The 26764-nt window shown below is 37.1% G+C and overlaps 1 pseudogene; it reads right to left on the reverse strand.

Moving 5' to 3' along the window:
- Nucleotides 1-25670, reverse strand: part of LOC130869311 (alcohol dehydrogenase class-3-like) — a 32479-nt pseudogene extending 6809 nt beyond the window's left edge.
- Between the last annotated feature and the right edge of the window lie 1094 nt (nucleotides 25671-26764).

Below are 26764 nucleotides of genomic sequence, written 5' to 3' on the forward strand. Positions count from 1 at the left end.
ACTGAAGGAACAGTTTAGTTTCAAATCACAGAACAATATTACAAATGTGGTCTCTATCTACACTATTAAAAATTGGATACCCGAGGCCAGAGAGTTGACTCAAGAGCAGAGCACTTTCCTGACAAGCATGGAGTCTTGGGTTTAGTCTCCAGCATCATGGACAAAGTTGGCCAATTAATAATCACTATGTACTATGTTCTTAAAATATTTGAATATAGAAATTTTACACATTCATACCACACATAAAAGAAATATCCTGGAGGGATGCACATGCCAATAAGCTCCACTTAGCCACTCTTCAATGTACACATATTTCAAAGCAATGTATTATTCATGAGTAAATATAATCTTTGACGATCTTAAAAGTAAAAGTTTTAGAACCTCCCTACCAACCAGATCTTTCACATCCTTCTAGATCTAGCAAAACAAGTATAGCCCTCACCCTTCAACAAGGAAACTTCTCTTTGCAACGATGAGACCACTAAACAACTGATCAAAACCCAGAGCTGTAGACCTCAGTACCAATGGATACATTTACAACACAATGCCCACACCTAAGGCTTGAAGATCATTGTGGAATACAGAAATAATGTAGGAGTCAGAAGAAAGGAGAGTTTCCTCTAAGGTTTTCTCCTACTAATGTCAGAAGCTATATCTCTAAAATCTCAGTAATATGACCACAAACATGAGCTAAAAAGGACAACACCAATAGACTGTCAAGCAGATGGGGAAAAGACCGTGAGACCTCAACCCTAGAGAAAGAACTATAAGAAACTAAGAAATGCTGAGAGCAGGAGAAATAGCCCATAAAAAAATCACACCAGTTTGTTATCCCATACCGAGTGTTTGGCCCAGAAAATATACATAGAAGTAACATTATACAGACTGAACATTATACAAGAAATGGGCCATGAATTTTAACATGAGCAAGGAGGAGGACATGGGAGGGTTTAGACGGAGAAAAGGGAAGGGGGAAATAATGTAATTACATTATAATCTCAAAATGTTTAAATTAAAATTCTAAAAGTTAGAATTTGTTCCTTTCACATGTTTAAAGTCCTCTTGAGAAGCTTTGCACAGTCCCTCAATGCATAGCTTGCCACACTGCCATCATTTTCCAACAATTAGAAATTTGGAGAAGTACTTGTCTAACCACTGGAGATTTGAGATGCATGTAGTCTCCAAATGCTGAGTTCTATAGCAGGGAGTGAAACAAAGTGCTGACTGCAACTCAAGTTCTCCCCCTCACCACCCAGTCAAAATTATCTTCCTCTGTGTTTACTGAGAAGCCCAGAGAACAGAATGCTATGATTTTCACATTGTCGTTTATTCTCTTGCCTCAGGACAAGTGCAAGTCTGGTACTGAAAGCTGTTTGAAGTAGCAGTGCTGAAAATAAAAGCATAAGAGCAAAAGGAAGAAGACAGTGAACTAGTTTGAAAATAAGCATTAGTTGTATAGACAGAAAACAGAAGTAAGGTCGATTCACACAAAAGCCAGCAGAGAATCTACGCCAACCAAAGCGCTTTGAACTAGAGTCTAAACAAAAGTAGTTGATAAATGCAACTACAAAACTGATAATGATAGAACAATATCTAGAAAATATTTAATGAAATTGAGCCAATTGGAAACATAAGGGACAGAAGAAAAACTCTGGAATCCAAGAATAGAAATAGAAAATATACAAAATTTGAAGAAGTAGATAGGAAATCCACTCAAAAATAAAAAGCAACGGGCTGGAGAGATGGCTCAGTGGTTAAGAGCGTTGCCTCTCCTTCCAGAGGTCCTGAGTTCAATTCCCGGCAACCACATGGTGGCTCACGGCCATCTGTAATGAGGTCTGGTGCCCTCTTCTGGCCTGCAGACATACACATAGACAGAATATTGTATACATAATAAATAAATATTTAAAAAAAAATAGAAAGCAACAAAATGTTTTTCTTTTTTTTTTATATTCTTTTTTAAATAAAATTTCCACCTGCTCCCCGTTTCCCATTTCCCTCCCCTCCTCCCAAATATTGCCCCCTCCCCCAAGTCCCCTCCCCCTATCCCCACTCCTCTTCTCCTCCCCCCACACCATTCCCCCTCCCTCTGGATACTGGAGAGCAGTCCAAATTCTCTGCCCTGCGGGAAGACGAAGGTCTTCTATCTATGTCCAGGAAGGTGAGGGAAGAGATTTGATGGGGACATCACATTTAGAGCTCCATGTTCCCATTAAGTGGCGTCGTGTGCTTTAAGCCCAGTACTTGAGAGACAGAGGCAGGGAGATCTCTGTGAGTTTGAAGTGAGCCTGGTTTACAGAGTGAGTTCCAGGACAAGTTCTAAAGGTACACAGAGAAATGCTGTCTTGAAAAACAAAATAAAACAAAACAAAAAAGTGAATAGAACTCTCTCTCTCTTCCCTCTGTCTGTGTGTGTGTGTGCGCGCGCGCGCGCGTGTGTGTATGTGCGCATGCATGCATGCGTGCATGCGTTTGTGTAATGCCCAGCTGTGAGTCTCTGTATTTGTTTTCATCTGCTGAAGGAGAAGCCTCTCTGTGGTAGTTGAATATGAAACAGATCAATGAGTGTAGCAAAATATCAGGAGTCATTTCATCACTACTTTATCACCTCTTTTTTTAAGAACACCCTTTGGGTCCTCTAAATCAAGTAGACAAAGTTCATCAGCATGCACAGAGACCGGAGTAGCATGTAGAGGACTGAAAGGTCTGCAGAGGTCCTCTGCACACATATTAGGGCTTCCAGCCCAGCGTTTTTCTGGGATTCCTGACTGTGAGAATGAGTGGGTCTCTGACTCTTGCGCCTTCACTTGGCTCTTTTTCTTCTGTTGGTTTACCTTGTCCAACTTCAATGTGTTAGATTTTGTTCTATCTTATTAGATTTTATGTTGTTTTGTTTTGTTGTTATCTCTTAGTAGCCTGCTCTTTTCCAAGAGATGGGAAGAGAATGGATCCTGATGGGAGGGGAGGGGAGGAGGACCTGGGAGGAGTAGAGGGAGGAGAAACTGCAATCAGGATATATTGTAGGGAAAAGAATTTATCTTCATTAGAAAGGGGAAGAGATTTATTTTTGTTTCATGTGTATGGGTTTTCTGTCTTTGTGCACCTATGCACAGTATGTGTGCGGTGCTCACAGAGGCCAGAGGGTATCAGAGTCCACAGAACCAGAACATGTAGGCACAGGAATTCATACCTAGGTCCTCTCAAAGAGATTGAGTACTTTCAACTGCTGAGCCATCTCTCTAGTCCCCTGATTTTCACATTTGAAACAAGGACCAAAATTCACACCTAGGTAGAATTTCTGGCAAAAATTTTGAACTATGAAGACTAAGTTCACTAATAAACTCCTAGCATTGAGAAAAACATTTATCAAAAATGTGATTATTTTTTTTTTTTTTTTTTTTTTTTTTTTTTTTTTTTTTTTTTTATTTTTTTTTTATTTTTTATTCTTTTTTAATTAAAATTTCCACCTGCTCCCCGTTTCCCATTTCCCTCCCCTCCTCCCAAATATTGCCCCCTCCCCCCACTCCCCTCCCCCTATCCCCACTCCTCTTCTCCTCCCCCCACACCATTCCCCCTCCCTCTCGATACTGAAGAGCAGTCCAAATTCTCTGCCCTGCGGGAAGACGAAGGTCTTCTATCTACGTCCAGGAAGGTGAGCTTCTAAACAGGCTAAGCTCCCACAAAGCCAGTTCATGTATTAGGATTGAAACCTAGTGCCATTGTCCTTGGCTTCTCATCAGTCTTCGTTGACCGCCATGCTCAGAGAGTCCGGAATCAACCCATGCTTATTCAGTCCCAGACCAGCTGGCCTTGGTGGGCTCCTAATAAATCAGTTCCACTGTCACAGTGGGTGGGTGCATCCCTCGTGGTCCTGATTTTTTGCTCTTGTTCTCCCTCCTTCTGCTCCTCATTTGGACCTTAAGAGCTCAGACCGTTGCTCCAAATTGAGACTCTGTCTCTACCTTGATCCATCGCCAGATGAAGGTTCTAAGGTGATATGCAGGATATTCATCAGTATAGGATAGGGTCATTTCAGGTTCCCTCTCCTTAGTTGCCCAAGGTACCAGCTGGGGAAGTCGATCAATGGAACCGAGTAGAAGACCCTGATTTTAACCCACAAACTTATGAACACCTAATTTTTGATAAAGGAGCTAAAAGTATTCAATGGAAAAAAGAGAGCATCTTCAACAAATGGTGCTGGCAGAACTGGTTGTCAACGTGTAGAAGAATGAAAATAGATCCATATCTATCACCATGCACAAAACTCAAGTCCAAATGGATTAAAGACCTCAATATTAGTCTGAACACACTGAACCTGATAGAAGAAAAAGTTGGAAGTACTCTACAACATATGGGTACAGGAGATCACTTCCTACGTTTATCCCCAGCAGCACAGACATTAAGGGCAACATTGAATAAATGGGACCTCCTGAAACTGAGTAGCTTCTGTAAAGCAAAGGACACTGTCACTAAGACAAAAAGGCAACCCACTGACTGGGAGAAGATCTTCACCAACCCTGCAACAGACAAAGGTCTGATCACCAAAATATATAAAGAACTCAAGAAACTAAACTTTAAAATGCTAATGAACCCAACAAAAATGTGATTATTATCAAAATACCACGATATCATTGGTATTGTCCATGCAGTTCTGGTGAAAATACACAATGAAAAATTGATTACAACTTTTTTGTTACCATTTGTGCTATTTTTTCTTTTTTCTTATTATAATTTTTATCATGAAGGATTTAGTATCTTTTTAATGCTTTAAGTAAAATGGAATTACATCTCTTTTCCTCCCTTTCCTCCCTCCAGCAACCCCAGATACCCTCCCTCCAACCTCTCCCATGCCACACCACTCAAATTGATAACCCCCTTTTTCTTTATTTTTACATGAATAAGTGTGTATAAATATGTAAATACAACCTGTTAAGTCTATTTTGTTGTTTGTATGTATATGGTTTCATGACTGATCACCCATCACTGGGGGTGACCCAACAAGGGGGCTCATTCCTGAAAAGGGAAAATAAATTCTCCTTCTTCAAGCATCTATGACTTCCCCATATTTCTTTGTGCATGGATGAGATTCCACAAACATTACCTCTCCGCCTTCCTTCCCTGTGTCCAAATCCTCCCATGCCCCCCTCTTCCTCTCAAATTACTTTCCTTTATATGATTATTATTGTCACATATTTATGCATAAACATACAAAAACAACCTGCTAGATCAGTTTAGTGTGGTTTTGTGTGTATATGATTTCAGACCTGACCACTTTGTGTTGGATAACAAATGTAAAGTTTCATCCCTGGGAGACATTCATTTTCTCTCTTGGTAGTCTTTAGTTGCCGAGGCTTTGGACCCTGTGAGAATACTGCTTCTGAACTTGCATGTCTATTCACATTATCAATGTTCAGGTCTTATTTAGGCACCATGTTGTTGAAATATCATGGGTGTAGCTTCCCTGCCATTTCTAAGAGACAAGATCTCACGACAGACTACCTGATCCTCTGGCTCTTACAATCTTTTTTTTTTTGTGTGATTTTTTTTTTTGCTTTTCTTAAGCCAATTTTATTTTATTTTATTTTTTTATTATTTTTTAATTAATATTTCCACCTGCTCCCTGTTTCCCATTTCCCTCCCCTCCTCCCAAATAATGCTCCCTCCCCCCACTCCCCTCCCCCTATCCCCACTCCTCTTCTCCACCCCCCACAAATCTTTCTACCTTTTCTTCCGTGGTGTTTTTTGGTCCTTATGTTCAGGAATTGAGTTGTAGGTGTATCCTTGGGACTGGCCTCCACAGGATCTACCTTCTCTTCCGTGGTGTTTTTTGGTCTATGTACAGGAATTGTGTTGTAGGCGTGTCCTTGGGACTGGCCTCCACAGGATCTACCTTCTCTTCCGTGATGTTTTTTGGTCCTTATGTACAGGAATTGTGTTGTAGGTGTATCCTTGGGACTGGCCTCCACAGGAACCATTGATCTCTGAATCATGACCTGCTGGTTTTCTGTAATGATGAAAAGAAGCTTCTTTAATAAGAGCTATGATAAGAACTATACTTATCTGTGAGAATAAGGATAAGTTTCAGAATGTGGTTCAGGTTTGTGCTAGTTTAGTAAAGTGATGATAATAGATTCTCTTCAAAGAGCCATGACCAAACTAGCCCCAGGTAGTTGGCTATGATCCTAGTCCAGGCATCATTTCCCTCCTGTGGAGTGGGTATTAAGTCAAATTAGACAGATGTTCATTACCACCAAGTTATAGGTGTCACTATTGCACCTGTAGAGATGTTTAGTCATTCTTCTAATTATTATAGTTCATTGGTGTAACTGTTGGGTAGAACCACTGACTACCTCCCTCCCTTGGCAACATAGTACTTGACATAGTACTTTCTGGGATTATAAAGGCTAGACTGCGGCAAAGAGACTTTCAAGTTAGTTCCAGGTCAAATCATTCTGTGTCCAGTGTGTGCGGTATCTTCATATAAGAACTTACCCTCAACCTTTGAGAGGCAACCAAAACCAACCTCATCAGCCTTCATTGTTTTGGGAGCTAGTTGGACTACTCTGATCAAGAAATTCAAATGGATGCCTCTCATGCCTGGTATTGGTCCTAATATATTGCTCTTGTGAGAAGCATTGTCAGTCCAAGTGTCAAAATTTCATGCAATATTTAATACATATATGTATAGTTTTTGTCATGTTAGGTAAATACAAAATGAACTGTTTCTTTAAGACACTATCAATCATCCTCAGTGCTACGTGTTCCCTTCTCCCTTCCTCTCCTTCCTTATTGGACTCCCTCCTCCTCACAACTTTTTTTTCAAGTTCAACTGAAAAAGTTCATAACGACTTCCAGTATAAGAAAATATTATATCACTCACAGGTTTGCTTGAGATGACATTTATTATTTTAAGTAAAAGTACTTGGAGACTACCTAAAGATCCAGAGTTCCCTGGCAGTGTGTTTACTCTAACTGTAGACAATGTTCCACAGTATATAGTCTAACAGAACACTGCCTCTGCACAGAAAAGTTACTGGTGTTTTACTATTGATCTCTAGTTTCATGCAATAACTGAATTCTCTTTTAGAAGTTCTAATATGCTCTTAATAGATCACACTGGCTACTTTGTGGGCAATTGTAACACCTGCAAACAGCAGGATTTTTTTCTGTGCTTTAGAGTTATCACCACTTAATTTTATTTTCTTCCTGGTTACATTGCCTGTAAGTTATTGCTGTCATACAAATTTGTTTCAGAAACACATTTGCCGTCTTCAGTGTCTGAATTTATATACCCGATTGATTTCACTTCTCAACTCTTGTTCTTGAGAATTTGGTTTCTAAAGATTCATGTTTTGTTTCATTTAAACATCAAAGGAGGTAAATATAAGAACATTTTGGTTTATTCATTTACTATTTTATAAAGGAAGGTACATTTCGGAATTTTTTCCGGTGTTGACTTATTTTTATTTGCTCTCACACACTATACTAACTGTGAAATTGTCTTGTGGATAGTTTACATGACCTATATAGTCATCAAATATGAAGTTACAGTGCAAAAAAAAATGGCTAAATTTGTCTTGGGTGTTTCAGGACACTATGAACACTGGGAAGTTAAAACAAAACACTCAGATAGTTATTGACTTGTAAAGTAGTTTCTGTTAACTTGGAAAGTAGTTTTTAAGTGCTGTAATTAGTTTTGAAAACTATGACTCTAAATGACTACTATAAGTTTTATGAATATCCTTTACACAATTGAAGGAGAGGGTAAGGAACTATGCCTGTTAAATATAACATTTTTAGAAGAATTCTCTTGGTTTTTATGTACTTTAATTGTGTCATAAAAGCAATAACTTTTGTTCTGTAGATTTGATATATTTTAGTGTGTGAGGGACGGAGGGCGTCAGGGGACAGCTTGTGAAAGTTGGTTCTCTCCATTCATCATGTGTGTCCTGGGAATCAAACTTGGGTGGTCAAGTTTGGCTACAGGAGCCTTTACCTGGTAAGCCAATCCATCAGTCTTATAAGCCATACTTTTAAAGTTTTACTATACTTAAATCACATATAATAATTGATAAAATTATGGATACAATGTGATGTTTCAATACATGTTATTTATTTGTTTCTTATTTTTTATTTTTATTTTTTAGGAGACTCTCATTCCTGTCCAGGATAGACAGGAAATCATTGCTCTAGCTATATGGCTGACCCTAGAGTACCCCTTGTATGCATCCAGAGGGACAAATTATAGGAGACCACCTCCTCTACCAAGTGGCATATTCTGGAGACCCAAACTTTGATCATCAGGTTTACATAATGAGTGCTTTATCCATTGGGTCACACCCTCAGCTCCTAAAAAGGCTTTCAAAAGGCTGTGTCATCTTAATTATCTAGAAAGGTGCTATTATGATAGATTTCCTCTCTCATTGTTGATGTATCCAACTTAAATTCCTTCACATTTAACTACATGAAAACAATAAGGTCAGCAATCCATAATTTATATTTGAATTTGATGAAGAACTATTTCACATTATTCATATTTATTAACTTGCCCAATGTTCATTTGGTCTGATCTAGAAGACTGTGGTTCTGGTCTTTGCTTGCTTAGAGTTCATTTTCATTTTATTTATTTACCCTAGAATAGATTTTCTCATGTTCAACTTAGCTTTCACTTTGGAAATTAATTGAAAGAAAAGAGAAACTTTTTGTCATATCACAGACTCCCTCACCCCAAAACAAATTTTAAAAGAAACTAAAGTGGATCAAAGTGACAATCAGTCATTCTGAGTGACTGGGCATGTCTATTTCCTATTGCATTGTCAGTGGAATTTTAAAGAAAATCCATCTTTCACAATCATTTGTCAAATCATTTTATTACAGTGCTATTTCATATGTAAACTGTATTGCTATACATAAAGTGTGGTGTTTAAAATAAACTTAATCAAACTTGTTTTTTAAATGAATCAGTTTTAATATGTAATTTGAGTTGTTGGGGTTTACTTGAACTTTTAGATTTGTATCCGTAACTAATACTTGATTTTTCTAGGTGATTATTCTGCCATCCTGAAACAAGTAGGAAGATTTTAGTTTTTCCTCCCTGTTATTGATATCTATCTTCTTTTCCTTCAAAAATACATTTTTCTTTGTGTTTTTGATAGAAATTTTTTGTGAAAAAATATATCTTTGTCTCCAGATGGAAAACTTGTCATTCTTATGCTTAGACTGTCTTTCATTACCAAAAAATTTTCTTATTAAATAAAACGTTTGTTAAAAAATAAAAATTTATATATGTGTGTATATGTATATGTGTGTGTGCATGTGGCCGTGTGTATGCATGTGTGTATATATGTACATGTGTCTGAATATATTTATTGTGTGTATGTGTATATAAAACATAGAAATTTATAAATACCTAGGATGAGGATGAGGTTTCCAAATTCTCTCTCAGTCACTATATCTTTCCTCCTATCTTTCTCTATTCCCATATCTCCCCCGAGCTTTATGAGTACTGATATTATAGCCTTTTCTTTCAGCTTACCATATATTGATGCTTCTCTCAGTAATACAATGTATTTCTGGTAATAAGAGATAAAGAGAAGAACATGCAAATTAGTTTAGATCTTACTAAGTCAGCACTTTTGTGAAAATCATGTATATTTTATATGGAGTTTCTTTTCATAGATATTTAAGTTAATTCAAACCTGAGCCACAGTAGTTGAGGGTAAGTTTTAGTTTGGAATGATTACAAGCAATCTATAATATGAAAAAGTCTTATTATGTTTACTTATTTATTACATATGTTAAGATATATTATGCCATGGTATATGTTCAATGGAAGTCAGATAAAAACTTTCACCATGTGGGACCCGGAGCTTGATCTCATGTCATCAGGCTTGGTGGCAAGTGTCTTTACTCACTGTGTCGTCTCACTGGCCCACAGTAATCTCTGGAATTCTTTTGTATTTAGTGATAGTCATACGCAAGCATTATTCTAAGTATACACACTCACATGCCCTAACAGTAGAACAGCTGGTTTGCAGACTCCATAGTCTCCAAACATTCTAATGAACTATATAATGTCAAAATGCTTTTCAAACCACTATATCAACTTACCAACCCATTGTCAGATATGAGTTCCTCTTGTCAGTACACTTGCTGAAATATGACTTTTGTCTTCTGGAGTTGCTGCAGTACCTGGTTGAAATGTTCTTTTCATGGTTATTGCTATGGAACATTTTCTCTATTACAGAGCTCTTACAAGGGCTAAGATTTGCCTTACACTCGTTTCTGACTCTGTAATACAAGAAAACTGGTGTAAAGCTGGAAAGGTAACAAATTTGGGTTAGAATCGTGGCCTTGATTTTTATAAAATGGAACCACTTTTATTTCCTATGAGGTTATGAGAAATTATAAAATTATAATAAAATTATGCTGAATGAAAAAAGAAGACACAAAAGAGCACACTCTGTAAGATTCCATTTATAATGTGTTTTAGAAGAACTGAATTTATTAGATATATGACCTTAGAATAATCACACTAATTTTCTGAACCTAATTAAATGATATTAATACCCACTTCAGTGGTTATTTTAGAATTAACATATGTAGTAGAAATTATAGCCTCCAACACAAAACCTCACCCATATTGGAAGCTGAGTACCCCTCTGTCTCTTTTGTTCCCTTTCACTTTTTGTCACTTTACATGACAATTACCAGACATCTGTGTGCTGAGGCCCTGGCATCTCTGTAGCTGATGCTTTCGCTGTGTTTCCTGTTATTTTTACAGATCTTAAAAACCACAGGCTGAATTTTGCAAGAAATCTTTGTGAAAACAACACATCTCTTATAACTATTGGTGTATTTTACATATTGGTGATATAGATTCCCAAGTTCTGAATAAATTGTTTGTATTGTGTTTCCTTGCAATTTCATCAAACTGGGCTAAAGCAATGGTTCGACTATCCTCTGCCATAATGTTATAAAATTCTTTTCTTTTCTTTTTTTTTTTCTTTTTTCAATTTTTTGAGACAGGGTTTCTCTGTAGCTTTGGAGACTGTCCTGGAACTAGCTGTTGTAGACCAGGCTGGTCTCAAATTCACAAAGATCTGCCTGCCTCTGCCTCCCGAGTCCTGGGATTAAAGGCGTGCACCACCACCACCTGACAATCCTCTGCCATAATGTTATAAAATTCTTATCAACTTGCCATTTGTGCTGAATTTTTTAGAAAACAAGCTATCATTTCAGAGTTTCCAAACAGCCATACCTACATCAACTGATCACATATGTACCCATATGATCAAGAATGTTCCGTTAAATAAAGAACAAAATCAATAAGACCCAATGTTGCCAGTATCCTATCTCTTCAGTTTCTATTTCCAATGCATGAGTCACAAGGGAACACTGACTAACTGGTTTGGAACTTTATACCATTTATGCTAGAAATATTTTTGTAGGAGAAATGCATCAGTTTAGATTAAAGTGGTTGTGAAAACCCTACACTCATTTTGAGATTTAGGGAGCAATGATAAAGAATACACAATTAGCAACCTTTGATTTTTAGGTCATATACACACATCCGACCTTTTTTTAAGCTGAAGATACATACAATTTGTTTTTAAATTTCAAGTTTTAGGATGATTATTTTCACCATACTGTAAGTAAAACTCAGAAATTTGGCATGTCCATTTAACTCTGTCTTTAAAAAATGGAAAACTGATGGTGTGTTTCCCATTAGTAAAGAAAGAAATGTAACTCTAAGGAATGAAAATGATCAGCCATTCTAAAGAATGAAAATAATATTATAACAAATTCCCATACAACTCAAGTTCCTCCCTGTTATTTCTGGAGGGAGGAGCCACAGCCCAAACAATACAAACTCAAGTGTCCATTGTTCTACTCCTGCTTGCTACTCTAATCTCACCAACTCCAGAGACTCTCCCATTGCCATACTGTCACTGTTTGTGCTTCCTGCACTTCTGTTCACACTCCTGCATGCTTCTACACACACACACACACACACACGCATGCATACATGCATACAAACGACAGACATTTATACACACATGCATGCATGCAAAAAGAACAGAGAGAGAGAGAGAGAGAATCTGGCAAAGCTAGACTTTTCTTTAAAGTTTGAAAAGTTAAGATCAAAGTCTCATGTAGTGGCACACACCTTTAATCACAGCACTCATTAGGCAGAGGTGAAAGGATCTCTGTGAATTTGAGGCTAGCCTGGTCTTCAAAGTGAGTCCCAGGGCAATCAGAGAACCATGTCTTAGGGAAAAAAAAAGAGAGAAAGAAAAAGAATTGAGACATTAAAAACAAAGAAAAAATACAAGACCATTTTATGATTTTATTGTTTTGCTAACATGGAGAGATGTATAAAGTATCTGCCATTTATTGAGAATTAACAGTTTAGCCGGGCGGTGGTGGCGCACGCCTTTAATCCCAGCACTCGGGAGGCAGAGGCAGGCGGATCTCTGTGAGTTCGAGACCAGCCTGGTCTACAGAGCTAGTTCCAGGACAGGCACCAAAGCCACAGAGAAACCCTGTCTCGAAAAACCAAAAAAAAAAAAAAAGAGAGAATTAACAGTTTATAAGCAACAGTGAAAACATCTGGACATCAATGTTACTTCACCATCATGGCAACCTAACGAACTAAATAATATCTATATTTACATTTTATAGATGAAGTGAAGGTACAGAGAATTTTACCTATACAAAAAAAATAGTATCCTAGCTGTCTGTCTCTCAAACCATACTATGAGTGACTTAAATCTTTTTATTTCTTAATGAAATATGAATCCTACATATTTTCTATGTGAACATGAATCCTTCCATTTCCTTTACCTTAGTACAAATAGTTATATTAGAAACAGGTTAATCTATTACATAACAGAGACAGAGTTTGACGATTAGCTGTTGACCCGATCCTTAAAAACAATCTAGCTTATCTGACTCAAGATTATGGAACTGGGGAAGTCATCATATTGGCTATGAACTTAGCTATAATAGAAGAAAAAATTTCTTTGTAATTCCTGAACTTATTCTAGTGATATCCCCAGAAGTTAGTGAGTTCTCTAAGTTTTAATGTCTGGGCACTTATTCCTAGAGAGGCTAGCTCAAATTCAGGCTTGAGGCTGAAGAGCATATACACTTGTCTTTTTTTATTGCTTTATAAATAATACTGTTAAAAATTTCCACTTCCTCCCCTCCTCCTACTTCCCTCCCGCTCCCTCGCTTACCCTCCCGCTCCCCGTCCAGTCCAAAGAGACAGCAGGGTACCCTGCCCTTGGGAAGTCCAAGGCCTTCCCACCTCCATCCAGGCTTAGGAAGGTATGCATTCAAATAGACTAGGATACACGCAATAAAGACAAATCCCAGTGCCATTATCTTTGGCTTCTCAGTCTGCCTCAGTTGTTAGCCACATTCAGAGGGTCCAGTTTGATCCCATGTTCGTTCAGTCCCAGTTCAGCTGGCTTTGGTGCACTCCCATTACATCAGGCAACTGTCTCAGCGTGGACACTGAGGTGGACCAACCCCTCGCGGTCCTGACTTCCTTGCTAATATTCTCCCTCCTTCTGCTCTTCAACTGGACCTTGGGAGCTCAGTCCAGTGCTCTGATGTGGGTCTCTGTCTCTATATCCATCTGTCACCAGACGAAGGTTCTGGCGATCTTGTCTGCTTCTAATTTCCAGGGGGATCTATATATGTTTTCTTTGGGTTCACCTTATTACTTAGCTTTTCTTGGATCGCTCAATGTCTGTACATGCTAGAATGCCACTAATGAGTGAGTACATACCATATTCATAATTTTGGGTCTGGATTATCTCAGGATAGTGTTTTCTATTCCCATCTATTTGCATGCAAAATTCAAGATGTCATTGAAGATAAAATTATACAATGGAAGAAAGAAAACATCTTCACATAAATGGTGCTGGCATAACTGGATGTCAACCTGTAGAAGAATGAAAATAGATCCATATCTATCACCATGCACAAAACTCAAGTCCAAATGGATTAAAGACCTCAGTATAAATCCAACCACACTGAACCAAGAGTAAGTGGGAAGTAAACTGCAATACATGGGCACAGGAAACTACTTCCTATGTATAACCCCAGTAGCACAGACAATAAGAGCAACAATGAATAAATGGGACCTCCTGAAACTGAGAAGCTTCTGTAAAGCAAAGGACACAGTCATTAAGACAAAAAGGCAACCTACTGAATGGGAGAAGATCTTCACCAACCCCACACCAGACAAAGGTCTGATCTCCAAAATATGTAAAGAACTCAAGAAACTAGACATCAAAATTCTAAATAACCCAATTTAAAAATTGGGTACTGAACTAAACAGAATTCTCAACAGAAAAGTTTCAAATGGCCAAGAAACACTTAAGGACATGTTCAACCTCTTTAGCTGTCGGGGAAATACAAATCAAAACAACTTTGAGATACACCTGTCAGAATTGCTAAAATAAAAAAACACCAATGATAGCTTATGCTGGAGAGGATGTGGAGTAAAGGGAACACCCATCCATTGCTGGTGGAAATACAAACTTGAGCAACCACTTGGGAAATCAGTGTGGTGGTTTCTCAGAAATTGGGAGTCAACCTACCTCAGGATCCAGCAATACCACCCTTGGGAATATACCAAAGAGATGCTCAATCATACTATAAAAGCATTTGTTCAACTATGTTCATAGCAGCATTATTTGTAATAGCCAGAACCTGGAAACAACATAGATGTCCCTCAGTGGAAGAATGGATAAAGAAAGTGTGGAACATTTATACATTAGAGTGATGGAGGTGGGTCTTGTATTTATCTGTTGCTTTCATTGGTTAATTAATAAAGAAAAGTGCTTGGCCCTGATAGAACAGAAAATTAGGTAGGCAGAGTAGACAGAACAGAATGCTGGGAGAAAGAAACCGAATCAGTGAGTCGCCATGATTCTCCCACCGGACACAGACACAGGTTAAGATCCTCCCTGGTAAGCTACCAGCTTGTGGTGCTACACAAAATATTAAAAATGGGTTAGATCAATATGTAAGAGCTAGACAATAAGAGGTCAAAACTAGTGGGCAAGGCAGTGTTCAAAAGAATACAGTTTCCGTGTAATTATTTCGGGACATAAGCTAGCCATGCGGACGGCTGGGTGCCGGGGACACAGCCCTGCCGCTCCACCAACATTAGAGTACTACTCAGCAGTGAAAAATATACTTGTCTTTTATAAGTAACAAAAATACAACTGTACAGTGTGTTTAGAATATTAAAATACTAGAAATGAGAGAAAAACATTACATGCAAGAGCCATTGACTATTATGCTAAATATAATAAATTAATTTACAGCCCTCAATTTATGTGTGCTATATTTGCAACTGAAGAATAATTTGGGAAGTAAAATTGACTAATTTTAATAGGAAAAATTAAAAGGAATTAATGTATGTAGAAAAGCAAATGATCATAATAAGTCAGAAATAAAAAAGCAAGTAAACTTGAGAGAGCATTACTGCAAGTGAAGACAGTAACACAAAGGCTAAAAATATCATTTTCACTTGATCTGAAATCTACCCGTAGACCTAGAGAAATTCCTTGCATCTAAACTCAGGAAGAGATTTCTCTCTGGTTTGGCAACTGGGCATCATTGGTTAAAGCAAAAGAAGCAAGCAAACAACAGCAAAATACTTCCTCCATAAATCAGAAGAGATGGAAGAATTAACACATGTTAGAAGGACAGGAAAATAAATGCACTCATTAACATTGGACAGTTTGGCTATGGATGGGAAAACAAGGTCTTAATGACCCAATATGTCATAAATTTCCTGCTAGTTGTGAAATTAATGAAGTTGACCTAGTAAAATGGAAAAACTTAGATACGATCTTTCAGTATTGCTTCTAAAATGCTAATAAAAGAGAAAGAGAGGATTTCTGTAATGCAAAAAAAAAAACCATTTGTCTCTGTAGGGGCAATCTAGGTGTTCACTTCTTTTTAAAAACATTATTTATATTTATTTTATGTGAATATATATATGAAATGCCCACAGAGTCTAGAAGAGAGCATCCTGGAAATAAGTTGCAAATGGCTGTAAGTTGTCCATTGTGGGTCCTGGGAACTGAACCCAGTATGATGTGGATTTCTCTCAGCATGCTATGAAAATGTTTTATTACCATCAGTTAATAAAGAAGCTCCTTAGACCTATGGCAGGCAAAATACAACCAGGCTGGAGGAGATAGAGAGAGATAGTAGGCAGAGTCAAGGCTTAGGGAGCCATGTAGCTCTCTAAGGACAAAGATGGCAAGCTAGAAACTTAGGGGTAAGCCAAAATTTCGTGACAATACATAGAATACAAGAAATGATTTAAGATATAAGGGCTAGCTAGAAAGACACCTAAGTTATTGGCCAAGCAGTGTTCTAATTAATATAGTTTCTGTGTGATTACTTTGATCTGGGCATCTGGGAAATAAATGAGCAGTCTCCTTTTACAAAATGGCATGCCAACGTGGGGCAACTACATCCACATAGAACCTGAGAGAGCTTGGGAAGGAATTCTAGACACGAAAGAACGGTCAAGCACAGCTTCTGGGTAGCAGCATTTTCTCAGGTGGGTTCTGTTTGCTAGAAGCAAAAAGCATGATTTTTTTTTTTAATGAGAAGGCTTCTTGACTCAACATTAGCAGTAAAAACTGCATGGCTTCTTTAAAAGATGAGAGGATTGGCTCTTTCTGGAGGTCCTACATTTAAATGTTTTTTGTTTTTTGTTTTTGTTTTGGTTTATTGGTTTTTTTGTTTGTTTGTTTGTTTGTTTTTGCAGAGTGTTACAAATTGCTTAATGGCAACTTAGACCCGACCACTGCTTACCTGGAGCTGGAGCTGGAATAGTGAGCATGGCTCGCAGAGGAGGTGAGCATACCTTCACCATGTGTGAAGGGGTGGAGCCAACAACAGGGCCACAGGGTTGGTCCTAGCTATACCTGTTTAACATTTAATAAAAAGGCGCTCTTAGTCAGAAAAAGATTATAGATATATAATTAAGACAGATTCAGACAAAAATAAACCTCTGAATGGGCCACAGTCTTTTTAAAAAATAAAAAAAATATATCTAGGCTTGGGAGAGAGACAGTTATAAAAAGAAATAGTTTTAAAAAATAAAACAAAGTCTTTAAAGAGACAGTAAAAGTAAAATAAAATAGTACAGACAGACATAGATTAGAAGAGTAAAGATAATGAATATTAAAAAGCAATAGAGTAAAAAATGCCACATGAAGATGGAAAACACACAGAAAGCCTGAATTATGCATATTATTGTGTTTTCTTTGAATTATTTTGACTGTGAGTGAGAAAAGTACAAAGAGGCATTTCATTGTACAGCTGCTAAACTAAACCAATACATACATTTTAAGGTATCTTCACCTCAAAATTTGAGTCTAAGAATATGTTACTTTGGAAAGAAATTCTGCTTTTGTTTCCTCAGAAGATGAGAAACTATGGATTCCTTCCAGGCTAATATGATTTGATGCAACAAAGCCCCACAAAAGGTCTACATGAACCCTAAAAGTACTTCATCCAACAAATAGTCTGAAGCAGTTTGGAGAAAACACTGCCCAAATTCCCAAAATGATTACTCATTTAAAAGGGAATTGGATATAGAGATGAATACTTTACATTGATATGGATCTTGGTCTATTGATACGAATATAAGGTCTATTTTCTTTCACTGTGTAGTGTATTTCTGTTCTTGTTTAAGGTATTGTGTTTGTGCAGCTCATTTAAAATGTAATGTATAATTAAGAAATATAGATTAATAGTCATTTTAATAGTTAAACTTGTAGTCATGTTAGTTATGATTTCTAGATATGCAAAAAGATGTTACATAGATAATCTTCAACACTTCAAAATATATGGAATATGGCATTTAAAAGCTTTTAAAAACTTAGACTTTTCTTGACAGTGAGATATGTCTGCTTCTTGCAGCATCAATTAGTTCAGAGATGTTGATGGGAACTGAAGAAACTAGTTAAGGAAGTTGCCTTCAATGTGACAAGGCTAGCCATTCAGGCAAGAAACAACTCTTGCCTGGACTGCTTGGTGGTATGGTATATGAACTGGACATGCAGGACCCACAGAAAAACAACTGCTGAACTTGCCAAAAGATGAGACAGTCCTTCAGAGTTTCTACTTCATGAAAGAGTCTGTCAGACATTCTGCAGGATGTAGAAGAAAGTGGCTGAAAAACTGCCAATATGGACAAAACAGCCTTTCAAATTTCCTGCTTCCTAGAAAAGTCTTCCAGATACTCTGGGCCTGTAGGCTGAATATGGATGTCCCCAAATTACAGAAGAACTTTGGGTGACTGTCCAGACAGTGCACTGTCTCTGTCAATTCTATAGTTTTGGAAGTTCCTTACAATGCACTTCTTGTTTATTTAGATAATATTATATCCTTCTGGGTCTTTGAAGAATTGAAGACAGATAGCTATAATTATAGTTTTTCATGGTTATGATAAAAGATAAATTAAATGTGAAACTTTAGACTCACAAAGAAATACGGTAACTTTAATTTTTACTTGATGCCTGTTTTGTTATATGTAATTTTACTATGTTAAAGTTAAAACTGTTCTTTTTATTTAGACAGAAAAATGGAGATGATTTGGGATAATCCTCTGTATGTTGTGAATATGTTTTATTACCATTGGTTAATAAAGAAGCTCCTTTGGCCTATGGCAGGACAGAATATAGCCAGACTGGAAGAGATAGATAGTATGTGGAAAAAAGAAAATGCCATGTACCTACCTAAAAAGAAAGGCACTAGGCAGGAAATTTACTGATAAGCTGCAGTCTTGTGAAGATACATTGATTAAAAGAAACAGGTTAATCTAAGATATAAGAGCTAGCTAGAAAAATACCTAAGTTATTGGACAAGCAGTGTTGTAATTAATATAGCTTCTGTGTGATTTTTTGGGTCTAGGTGGCAGGGAAATGAATGAGCAGTCTCCTTTTCCACCAGTACCTTTGCAAGAGAAGCATGTGCTCATAACTCTTTAGCCATTTTTCCAATCCCAGGTCCTCACTTGCTGCACTTGTTCATCACTGTTTTTCAATTAATCATGTCAAGCGCAGCAACTCTCATACTTCAATGTATATCAGAATGCCTTTCTTAGTGGCTGGATAAAACATAGATTCCCAGGCCTTATCCCCAGAGTTCCTGACTTGGCCTGGGATGAGGCCTTGGAATCTCCTTTCTACCATGTGCCCAGTGATAGCAGCTTGAACTGAATTTTGAGACTCTCTGATCTGGAGTCCTGGATGCTTATTATCCAGAAGAATAAAAAGACCATGAACACCAAAAGACAGGTTCAAACTTCATAAAGACCTAATGAACTCTACTCTAGAATAAAAGAAACACCTTCTCAAAGTACATGACTTTCACCTTTCCTTTACTCAAAGCTTTGGTCCTTGTGTGTAAACACATAGATTGTAGCTTAGTGCACTAGCTTTTTCCAGCTATCTATAATGCATGGTTTGGGGACTCTGGGAAATGTGCATGTACTGTAATAAACCCACTGTGCATAAAGACAAGTGCACTTGAAATACTATAGGTGTTTGTTGTTCATTTTGTTTCCCAATCTCAGTGGAGAAAAATGCATTGATATCAGTCAAAACACATCTAACTTATCAAATTGTTTTTCATGAAGTTACATGTCTATAAAGGACAGAAAAATAATCTTGGGGAAAGAATTTTTCTGTAAATAAACAAATGATTTTTCCCTCTGTAGCTACATTATTTGTATTTTGATTCTCAATGACTCAGAGTCAATGCAATATAAATGCTTCCTTGAGTTACAAAACTTTCACCATTATTAAAAGAGACTGAAGTTATATTGGAGCAGATTCTGACTACTTGCTCACAATTCTCTCTTCGTTTCATCCTGTTTCAACTAATTAGGAACACTTTAACACCATTTGCTTAAAGGATAGATGAGAAAGCTTTTTGGTGTTCTATAGAAAGAGAAGAGCAGAATCACTTTGTACTCTTTTCAACCCTTGTCTGTGTTCTTCACTCTTGTCCTTTAGGCTTATCCTCTCCAGGCCCTTAAATCCCTTTTAGAATGCATACATATGAGACCAGAAAAATCATTTATGGCCTAATTTGGGTTGTTATACCACTGCTTGTGAGACACTCACTCAAGGGATCAGACTGGATCTGAAAGAGTCATCTATGAAAAGGGATAGTCATCCTACACCCCTCCCAAATTTTCATTGGTGCATAGTCTTTCTATCAAATCAGTGAGCTATATTACAGAAAACTGGTGTCCTTTCTCTCTAATCTGGTTGTATACACACATAAAACCTGATTTAGAACAGCAAACATCATCAGTGTTACACATTAAGTGTGGGCTACAGTTTTATTGATTCATTTCATCTTATGAGTCTCACATTAGAGATATAATGGCTCAACCAGCATGTCTGTTTGCTAGTTTTGGAAGTATCCTTACTCATGTTAAAGGACAATGTAATCAACATGTGCCTTGCAATTTCCAACATGTTTGGACCAGGAGAGTACTATGATAAGTAAAATAAGCTCATAAGAGAAGGACAAACTACATTATTTTTTGTAAAAAGTATCGAAATCCTCAAACTGATAAAAATCAGAAAAAGGAATGGTGGCTGTGAGGCTCTAATGGAAGAAGAAAAATTGTATTCTTGTGTGCAAAGGTTTGATAACCGTGGTAATAAGCTAAAGACTGCTACAGAGCTGTGCCTGTGGTTAGCAATATGGAAATCTATGTTCAAATTTTGTAAGAGAAGGGATTTAATGCTGTGTTTATTGTTTGAGATGTTTTCTGCCAATACATACACAAAAAGAACACAAGAAAATATATGGAGGGAAGAATAGTAATTACTGCATTATGCTGACTGTACCATTGGTGTGCAAATAGGACTGCGTTCATCAGACTACATCCATTGAACATATGAAGACTGGTAATGTAAAAGTTATCACTGTATCACTTGTTATGGCTTTCTGCTTACAATAAAACTTTAAGAAAGAAAATAATGTATTACCATCTTAAGCAACTGTGAAAAGTGGACCTTAACATACTCATTTTTTTTCAGATAAAGAATTTGAAGCTAAGTTAGATAATGTCATAAAAATACTTGTGGGAGTATGTACACAAGCATGTATGCTCACATGTATACAGCCACAAAAATTATAGAGATTTCTAACTTAGACACTAAAGCAGAAAATATTCAACATAAACGCACAAAAGCAAGTCACAATAAAAAGACATTAATGATCATCTTTTGACTCATTTTCAAATCCTCTTATTTGGTGTCTCTAAAAGGCACTGGGAATGCATTTTGGGAAGGGGGGATTTAAAATATTCAGAAAATATTTTTGAAGCACAGTCTCAATCTGAAATGTAGGCCTCTAACTCATGCCAGTCCTCCTGCCTCAGCCTCCTAAGTGATGGCATTGTGAGGAGATATGTATCAAGCCTAGAATTATATCCTAAGTAGGGATATGCATTGCCTGTATTTCCTCTCTTGAAAGAAACCTTGTAAGCATCGATATATTTGTGTCTGCTTTAGTTACTGTTCTATTGTTGTGAAGAGACACCATGACCAAGGTAACTCTTATAAAAGAAAACATTTAACTGGGAATTTGCTTACCATTTCAGAGGGTTTTCATTTTTATCATAGCAGGAGGTAAGCAGGCATGGTTTTGGAGCAGTAGCTGAGAGTTTTACATCCTGATGTACAAGCATTAGGCTGGCAGAGAGAGACAATGGGCCAATTGGAGACTTTTACACCTCAAAGGCCATACCTTCTCCAACAAGGCCACACTTCCTAATCCTTCCTTTAATAGTTCACCAAACTATTCAACTATGTGAGCCCATGGAGGTCATTTTTATTTATTCATACCACCACATTGCCTAAAATGACACATTTTAAAATATATTCATTTAATTATAAAACTTGGTAAATATATCTGTAATATATCTCTTACCTGCTTGTAGCTAACTTCTTAATGGAAGATAAGCATGACATTTACTGAGAACTAATAAATAATTGGAATCAAAATCAGTTTTTAATGCACATCAGGTCTTTCTCATTCTTCATTTAGTAATCAATGACTAAATTTTTGGAAAACTTGCTGTGTAACAATGGTTTTTACTCTGTCACTTGCATTTTAAATAAACACTGATTGGCCAGTAACCATGCAGGAAGTAAAGGCAGGGCAACAAGAATTCTTGGAATAGGGAAGTTTCAGTCTGCAGTTGTCAACCATACACAGAGGAAGCCAGACACAGAGGAAGCAAGATGTGACTGGCTTGCTTAAAAAGGTACCAAGCCACATGGCTAAAACAGCCAAAAATTATGGGCTAATATAAGAGTTAATAAGAAGCCTGAGCTAATAGGCTAAACAATTTATAATTACGTAGACCTCTGTGTGTTTCTTTGGGACTGAACAGCTGTAGAAACAGGTGGGACAGAAACCGCGGTCAGCAATGGTGCCCAACATGTGGACAACTGCATCCACAGAAAGCCTGAGAGAGCTTGGGAAATAATTTGAGACAGAAAAGAATAGAGTTCAGCATGGCTTATTGATAGCAGCATTTTCTCAGGTGGGCTCTGTTTGCTAGAGGCAAATGCATCTCATTTAAGAGAGGATTCCTGACTCAGCTTTATCTGAAAACTTTGCAGTCCTTTTAAGAGGCTCTGCCACAAAACACTAAAATGGTGTTTATGAATAGCCTACAGCATGCTTCTTGGTGGTGGCATGCATGAACCTTGAAACACCATAGAGTTGTGGCAATAAACATGGCTCCAGACTGTACTTCTGCTATAAGGCTAGACTCTCAGAAAAAAGCTAAGGAATGGGCTGGATCTAGCTATCAAAACCACAGCATCAATCCTAGTCATATTGCTTAGCAAATTATAAACTCATGTGGTTAGAAAAAGAGAGATATACAGTAAAGATAGATTCAAAGACAAAAAAAAATCCCTCTAAATGGTTTACTGTGTGTTTAAAAATATATGTAGGCTTGGGGGGAAAGGGTAAAGTCCTTAAAAGAAAAAAGGAGAGTAGTTGGGTGTGGTGGCACACACCTTTAATCCCAACACTTGGGAGGCAGAGGCAGGTAGATCTCTGTGAGTTCAAGGACAATTTGGTCTACAGCATGAATTCCAGGACAGCCAAAGATACACAGAGAAAAACCTGTCTCCAAAAGCCAAAAATAAAAATAAAAGAAACAGAGCTAAAAATAAAGCTATTTAAAGATAAAAAAAAATACACAGAGAGTCTGGATACTGTATGTTATTGTATTGTCTTTAAATTGTTTTATGACTGAGGAAGGAACAAAAGCTGTTAAAAGACATTTGATTATAAATGCTGCTGGATTAATCCATCACACACACATATATGTATATATATATATATATATATATATATATATGCTTTGACTTTTAAATTTAAGTCAAAAATACGTTACTTTGGAAAAGAGGTTTTGGTTTTGTTTACACAGGAAATGAGGGTCTGTGGATTCATTCTGCAGTAAGAAAAATCATGCTTGACTAAGAAAAACTTCCTGAGAAATCCCCAATAGGAGGAGGAATGGCCCAGATGTCTGAGTTTTATATCCAGAGCAGTTCAAAGACTGCTGCCTGAGATGATCAAGCCTTACAGAATACTCCAGTCAGGACTTGCTCATAATTCTAAACTTTTTAGGTCCCTGTAAGATTATTAGTACCCCAATCAGCACACAGGGATCTGGAAAACTATGCCCACATTCCCAAAAAATGGATTATGGATGTTTGTCTTTGTTTAGAGTGTTGGTTACAACTTGTTATGGATATGGTCAGTAGAAAAGCTAAACAAAGAAGATATGATTCAAAGTTCTTGTTTGAAAGGGGGAAGGGGTGTTGTGGGACTATGGTCTGTACACTGTCACTTGCATTTTAAATAAATGCTGTTGGCTAGTAGGCATTCAGGAAGTAGAGGTGGGGCAATGAGAATTCTGGGAAGAGGGAAGTTTCAGTCTGCAATTGTCAGTCAGACGCCGAGAAAGCCAGACACAAAGCAAGAAAGATGTAAATGCCTTGCCAAAAAAAGATACCAAGCCACGTGGCTAACACAGGCAAGAATAATAGGCTAATATAAGATGTAAGAGTTAATAAGAAGCCTGAGCAAATATGCCAATCAGTTTATAATTAATGTAGACCTCTGTGTATTTCTTTGGAATTGAACAGCTGTAGGACTGGGTGGGACAGAAACTTCAGTCAACAAACAACAAAGTGAAACTGATTTTCCAATAAAAATTTTAAAATGTGCTATCTGCCTAAGTATTTGTAAGAGATTTATTTAGTTCACCACATCTCTAAAATATTAATTAACACTAATACTTTGTCTTTAATATTTTCAAAGCTATTTCTTTTTTACAAATAAATATATGGCAGACAAAATATCCTCAGGTCAAGTGATGTAACTTTTGAGTCAAGTAACATTATATGTTTTCATTCATCAACAATACTCCTCATTACATATTGCTGTATAAATGGTTTGACAGAATAAGTTACGTGTATCTTTGTGAAATTTTTTCATTTTTTGAATGTTTCATACACGTATACAAAATATGATTACATCCTTCTACCACTAACTCCCTTCAACTATCCTTATATCTACAACTCCATCTCTCCCCGTATTTCATGTCCTTTTGATTTGTATTGTCATTAATAATATGCTACTTCTTTAGTTTTATTTTATAATTTTATGTACAATAATCCACATATAAATGTGAATGGAGTATTAAATGTCTTTAAATTTTTAATAACTCCTTATCATTTTCTATGCTGTATTTTTACCATATGTTACTCAAAACCATTGAATTATTCCTTTTCTGCTTTCATATACTTTGGCCACAAAGCTGTTGTGATGAATTAGCCTCAAGTTAGTCCTTTAATTATCCAGTCTTATTTCTGAATATCCTGGGAGATAGTTATTACTTTAAGATGAATCATTCCCAAAATGAATTATTTGATTTCTTCTCAGATTCTAGAACATAAACAAGTCACTACCAATTTCATTAAACAGAAAGTAAAGATAAATATTAAAATAGTATATTTTTTAAACTTCTCAAAGTCAGCTTTCTACTATAGATGTCATTATGCTCTAAATCTTTCACTTAGTTGATGATGATTATTACATGAAAACAAATTGTTTTAGAAGTAATTTTATTTTTAAAACTAGCAACCATTCAATAAGACTTAGCAGAAAATATCCAGCCTTTGCATAAAAAAAAGTGTGTTATTTATATTCTTTGCCTGAGCTTTTTAGCTGATATGTTATGAACTTTCTTTAGAGAGAGTGAGGTCCTTGTGCACATAGATAAGCTGGAGAAGACAGGAAAAGTTAAACATGCAAGCTTATTTCTTCTTCTTTTTTTTTTTTCCGTGGTTTTGGAGCCTGTCCTGGAACTAGCTCTTGTAGACCAGGCTGGTCTTGAACTCACAGAGATCCGCCTGTCTCTGCCTTCCAAGTGTTGGGATTAAAGGCGTACACCACCACCGCCCGGCTTATTTCTTCAAAGGAAGGATATGCTTACCTGTTCTCCCAGAACTGGGGGAAAAGTTGTAGTTTACAACCTGGTGATCCTTTGCCTTCCGTAGATCCATGCTTCACCTTTATCCCCCAGAATTTATGCTTTGTTTACCCCAGACTCTTTACCCCTAAATCATGAGCATTGCTTCTAGGCCAGAAAACTCATCCTTATGAGAGACATCACTTGTTGTTTACAAGAGTCAGGTGACTTCTATGCTATCATAGGCCAGGTCAATGCTGACTCCCACAGGTATTACGTTTACCTCAGTCATTCTCCCTAGACCCTAAACTTTAAGCATTGTTGCTAAGTCAGTATTGCCCATCTTTATGAAAGAGTCAGGTATACTTTCTAAAGATTTTAATGTAAACATGTCTTGAGTTTTGCTATACACATAGGACTGAATATAGCATCAGAAAACTTTTCCCAAAATTGTGCTGTGCTTAAATAGGACTAAAATAAATGATCTGGTGTCAGACTCCAGAAGATTGAAAGAGTGACAGGTAACTAAGTGTGGCTGAACTGGCTTTTATTTTATATGTTTTAAATTAAATTCATTTTTTATTAATTATTTTTTAAAAAACTAATTTTTCTTTTTTCATTTTGCATTCCAAATCCCCCTTCTGCTCCCTCCTCTCCTCCCACTGCCTTCACCTTCCTCCCCATTGTACCTCCCATCCCATGCCACATCTACTCCTCAGAGAGGGTAAGGCTTCCCATGGGGAGTAAACAAAGTTTAGCACATTGCTTTGAGGTGGGAACAAGATTCTCCCCACTATATCTATGCTAAGCATATGCTGGTTCCTTTGCTGTCAGACCAGAGTTGGTGGTCTCCTATTAGCTCTGGTAAACCGTTTCATTGTGTATTACCACCATGATCATGATCTCTTTGTTCATATTCTCACTCCTCCTACTATTCAACTGGACTTTGCGTGTTCAGTCCAATGCTCTACCATGGACCTCTGCATCAGCTTCCATTAGTCACTAGATAAAAGTTCTATAATAGAATTTAAGATAGTCATCAATGAGACTACAGGGCAAGGCGAGTTCAGGAACCCTCTTCAATATTGTTTTGGGTTTTAGCTGGTGACTTCCTTTTGAATTCTTGGGAACTTCTATTGTGCAAGGTTACTTGCTAGCCCCATAATAGCTCCTTCAATCAAAATATCT

This window comes from Chionomys nivalis, chromosome 2, assembly GCF_950005125.1.
Source record: "Chionomys nivalis chromosome 2, mChiNiv1.1, whole genome shotgun sequence".
NCBI lineage: Eukaryota > Metazoa > Chordata > Mammalia > Rodentia > Cricetidae > Chionomys > Chionomys nivalis.